Source organism: Quercus suber, unplaced genomic scaffold (assembly GCF_002906115.3).
Source record: "Quercus suber isolate HL8 unplaced genomic scaffold, Cork oak 2.0 scaffold_981, whole genome shotgun sequence".
Lineage (NCBI taxonomy): Eukaryota > Viridiplantae > Streptophyta > Magnoliopsida > Fagales > Fagaceae > Quercus > Quercus suber.
Window position 1 is genome coordinate 93,567 of NW_027070396.1, and position 6,000 is coordinate 99,566.

Consider the following 6,000-nt stretch of genomic DNA (forward strand, 5'->3'; position numbering starts at 1 on the left):
CAAAGTAAGACTATTTATTTGTTTGGTCAAGAAAAAAATAGAATAAAATCAGAACTAGGATAGTTAATTTATTTTATTTTAAGAAAAAAAAAGCCTAACCCCATTTATTCTTTTTTCTTAATGAGGAAACCTTCTTCATTTAGCTCACTTTGATGGGTCCTGACTTCTGAGGCAAAAAAATGTAGATAGTCAAGTAGCCAAGTGATTTGGACATGGGTTTTAGCCAATCTGAATATGTTCCTGTCAGGTTTTACTAATCTTGAATATATTCTGCTTGAGTGGGCTGGTCTTTCACTCTTTAGTCTTTTCTCATTTGTTGAGAAAAGAAGAGGCCAACAAGATTTAAAAAAGGTTATGACTTCGCAATCTAGCATACTCAGATTTAGGATAGAAAAGCATTTTCCTTATTCGGCACATTTGTATTGGTGGAAATGCCAAAAGGAAAAAGAGTCTGATCCAGCTTACATGGGCCATTGTCTGATAAGAGCTCTAGATTAGTAAAATATTTCGGAATTGCCATACTATGCCTAATAAAATGCCTCAACAAACAAAACCTGTTGTCACACTATAATTTTCTTTACAAAGAGTAAGACTACCATGGACAATATTTTTCGTAACAGTTTTTACATCAATAATTGTGTTAGTTTGTTTTTTACCATCTATTTTCATATGAGTTGCTATTAACACCGTTTTGTTATTTATCAATAATAACTTGTCATGTTGTCATCTTGACAATTGTAAAATATTTTATGAAAATTTCTGGGTTCTTGAACTATTGGTACAATGTTAAATTAGTAATGTAATAATGTTAGTTTGAATTACTTTCTGGATTAGTAGTATTTTGGTTGGTTTTATGATTTTTTTCTTCTTCTTTGTAACCTGGGTAATTAGGTATGTTTTGGTTTTGTTTTACTTTTGTCATAACAAAAATAAAAGGAACACGAACACCCTCTTTGGCTCTTCCCTTGAGGAAAATAATGTATTGTTCAAAGACAAATTATCATAGCATCAAATAGATCAAATAGTGAAATAAAGACGGAAATTTTTTTTTTTTCAATTAATGCAAGCTTAGCCAAAAAAGTGAGAATAGACAATTTGCAATTTTTTTTTTTTTGGTGGGAAAAAAGAAAAAAAAAAGTATTTAAAAGAAAAACCAATGAAGAATTAATACTCGACGAAGAAAATACCTAGATTGCACTAGCCACTTCAATGTTTAATTGCATTATCGATCATTGTGATGGTTCACTTGTGTTGGAAGCTTATGCATCTTTCGAGGCTACAATTGCACATGCCAATTGATATAGAAGTGCAAAGCAATCATAATTTACATTTCATAGGATATGCCAATTTTAGAGAAATGTAATTTTTTTTTTTTTTTAAGTTGTAATTTGTAAAAGAATAAACTCATTTGTTGGAACTGTTAACTTTGTTCGCAAGTCATTGCAATTTACAAATATCTCATTGGGTTTCTACTCTTACCGACGCACTTATTGATAAGCCTTAGTAATGGTGCTTTGCATTGTTATGTGAAAAACATAGACAGCATCTACTTTGCCCTTAAAAAATTGCATGATACCTTTGTTATAAGCACTTATTTTATATATATATATATATATATATATATATATATATAATTTTTTTTTTTTTTTTTTTTTTTGGTGGGAAAAAAGAAAAAAAAAAGTACTTAAAAGAAAAGCCAATGAAGAATTAATACTTGACGAAGAAAATACCTAGATTGCACTAGCCGCTTCAATGTTTAATTGCATTATCGAACATTGTGATGGTTCACTTGTGTTGGAAGCTTATGCATCTTTCGAGGCTGCAATTGCACATGCCAATAGATATAGAAGTGCTAATTTACATTTCATAGGATATGCCAATTTTAGAGAAATGTACTTTTTTTTTTTAAAGTTGTAATTTGTAAAAGAATAAACACATTTGTTGGAACTGTTAACTTTGTTCGCAAGTCATTGCAATTTGCAAATATCTCATTGGGTTTCTACTCTTACCGACGTACTTATTGATAAGCCTTAGTAACGGTGCTTTGCATTGTTATGTGAAAAACATAGACAGCATCTACTTTGCCCTTAAAAAATTGCATGATACCTTTGTTATAAGCACTTATTATAATTATATATATTAAACATTGGAATCGGGTTATTGCTTATAACAAAAGATTATTACAATTCCAAAGAACAATCTCCTTGCCATTAGCTTTTGTTAATGCTTCACTTAAAATATTTATATACCTAACTCTTTGCATTGACCTCAGCAATTTAAAAAAAAAAAAAAAACTCTTCACATTGAAAGTATAAACAAGGAATAACGTACCAAATCAAATCACTTCTTTCCCCTTTTATGAGAAACTTTTTTTGTTTTTAATTGGTTGGAATACTCCTCCTACTACCTGAATGGCTGAATCCTTCTCTCTTAGTTAACCCCAAATTACTAAGAGATACCAATTGAACTAAAGAGTGGTCCTTTTTATGAGAAACTGATAAAACCATTATTGTGTAAAAATTAATTGTTTACAACTGTTGAGATTATATCTTATGATTAATGCATAATAAAAATGTTGTTGATGATGAGTTTATGTGAAAGTGATGTTGCACTGATCATCATTTATTGTAGGCAGATGGAACAAGAAATAGAAGTATGGAGCTCAGATTTCCAATGACTCATGGGTCTGGGAACATGCTCAAACGAAATGACCTATTCACTAGACCAAATAGCAACTAGTAAGATTGGTTGGAGGCACTACAAAGATTAAGACAATGAAATGATTCACATAATAAACTCAGAAAAACTGCAAAGTAACTAGATGATGGAATGCATACCTTCCTTATACACCTCTAATGTTAATTGAGGTGACATAATTTTAGGGTGCCTTCCTTACAACTTCAAGGAGGGATAGCCTTGTTACTACTTTACATCAAACGCTTTATGGGGGGTTTGTGATTGTGAGGATTAGTTAATGCTGGACGTAACAAATAGTCATTTTTCTGATGCTCCTTTTAGGTAGAAGAGGTTGGCAACTGACCTCTATCTATATAAGTCCTTTTCCCTAGTAGAGGCTGAGGTAGACTATCTTAATGAGAGATTTAATAATTCTAAGCACAACTCAATTGTACTAGGATATTTTGACCGAAGGGTCATACTTGGAGATGTGATCGATCAGTTAGCTTGAGCTTAATAGAAGGCATTTGGGTTAAACTTCTCACTTTTAGGCTGTACCCTTTGAGTTGGACTTAGGGCCGGAACTAGGATTTTTGGTTTGGGGAGGCCAAGATTAGGCCATCAAATTGATTTGAAATTTAAAAATATCAAAGAATATATGTGTGCGCACACGTTCATACATTAGTTTATAAAAAAAAGTTAAATCTTTTACTCTAAACTAAGTCATATATATATATGTGTGTGTGTGTGTGTTGTTTACAAAAGTTACATGTTTACAAAATTATCTTATATGAGAGTTTTACATATTTCTAACTTCTATTGATTATACAAAAGCTCATTAATTTTCTACAGGCATGTATACCAAACATTCAAAAATGAATTAGCATCTTCATTGAAAGTTATGCTTGACGATAGTTTTTCACAAAATACAATTCTTGGTAGTGAGAATATTAACAATTTCTTTTCTTCTATTTTTTTTTTCAAGGAGAAGAAAATTGTCATTGACAAAGGACACTTAAAAAATAGGAATGAGAAAGGGAATGGAAAAGCTAAGCTAAACAATATATAGAAAAAAGCTATGGTAAAACTAAGCGTACGTTTGTTTTAGCTTTTAAAAGCTGAAACACGCTTTTTGAAACTGAAAAAATAAAACGTGCATTTAGTAAGGTTTTAAAAGTTTATTTTTCTAAAAAGCCGCATTTTGAAATGTGAAGGAAGAGCACTTTAACGGTGGACAGCTCTCAGAGACTTTTGCAAAAGCCAATGCGCGTTTCATAAATATTAATGTTGGAGGCAGTGTTTAATTACCAAATTGTCCAAATATTTTATTGAAAATACAATTTTACCCTTTGATAAATTAAAGGATAACACCTCTCTGGAACTCACCTCACGCCAGATTCTTCTCACCCAAATATGTCTTATATATATATTTTTTACTCAATATTTACAATGGCTAACAACAAAATCATTTCAGATCTTTTCTCTCTCAAAAATCTCTAAACTCAATCTCAATCAAAATACAAACTCAAATCACAATTTCAAAATTAATCAAACCAGGAAAAAAAAAGAAAAAGAAAAAAGAAAAAAAGGACAAAGCAATTTTGACTTATCTGAGCTGCGGTGGGGAGGAGGACAAGCGGTGGTGGGGAAGAGGACAGACATGCGTGAACATCCACTGGCGATCTCTATGTGTGTAACTGAGAGAGAGAGAGAGAGAGAGAGAGAGAGTTTTTGGTACCCATATGTTCTAGAGTAGACAATGGTAGAAAAGAAAAAGCAAAAGTAAAAGTGATGATAGAAAGTTACATCTGTGGAGGAGACAAAAAGAGGAAAAATAAATAAATAAAAGAAATGTGTGGATGGAAAAAAAATTAAAGAGATAGGGAAAAATAAAATAAAGAATAAGAAATTAAAATTGAGAAATACTACTGCAATATTTTCACAATATTTTTACAATAAATCTTAAATGATGGGTTGTTACTAGTTAATATTGGTGAGAAAAAAATTAATTTAAGTGGTGTGTTAAAATTAAAATCCTTTATATACTTACTCAAAAATTGATTTTTGAGTAAGTATATGAAGTAGTTGATTTAAATATGAAATAAACTCACTTATATATATATTGTGATTTTTGGTAATTTACCTTTCAAACTACCACTTTTATAAGTGTTAGGCAAACACTCAACTTTTTCAAAAAAACACTTTTTAACAGTTTTTACCAAATACTTAACTTTTACAAAAAATCCAATTTTATATCGCACTTTTTAAAACCTCCATTTTTTTTAAAAAGCTCAATATCAAAAAGTTGAACCAAACTCACCCAAAGTTAATAGATTAAAAATTGACTAGATAGTATGACTTCAAGTTTGCAAAGCAAGCTTGAAAAGATCACTTAATGAGAACAGGTGCAGGGGCTGTTAAGGATAAGGTTGCCAGCCCAAAATAATGGTGCTGTGTAGCTGTGATGTAGCTGCATAAATTCAAATTTAAATGAGATTCGTGTAGCAGCTGTAGATAGATATTTCAGTTTTTGATTTGAATTGTAACAGAGTTTTATATTGAGAAATGATAAGACAAGATATGGTAGAGTTATTTATATTTTGAACTTCCTTTGTATTTGAATTTGTTTAGTTGTATAACTATATAAATGATAAGTCCCAAATCAGATTGGATTGGGTTTGCAAATTATGTCAGATAACTATTGTCTTTACATGGTATCAGAGTTGTTTGTAACTCACGTTTAATTTTTTTTTCCCTCATGGCCTCTTCCTCAACGTCCACTACCTCTGTCGTAAACACAATGACTACACCTTCTCCCACCACACTCACTCCCATTCATCACCTCATTACCATCAAATAAACCTTTGAGAACTACCTATTATGGAAAGCTCAAATTGTTCCATATCTCAAGAGGCAACATCTCTGTAGCTATCTCGATGGAATTACTCATACTTCACCTCAATCTCTCACTATTGAATCTAATAGAGACGTACAAGTCATCCAAAATTTGGACTTCGGCCACTGGTATTTACAAGACTAGATGATCCTTAGTGCCATAATATCGTCCCTCTCTGAGCGTATTCTGGCTCATGTGGTCAAATTCAACACATCAAGGGACGTGTGGCAAGCCTTAGAGAAAATGTTTACTTCTCAATCAAAGGCTCAAACAATGCAAATCCATTATCAGCTCGCCACTCTGAAGAAAGGAAATTCCTTAATTGCTGATTATTTTCATCAGTTTACAACACTGGTTGATACACTTGCTGCTACTGCTTATGCCTTGAACGATTTTGAAATCACCTCTTTTCTTCTAGCTGGTTTGAG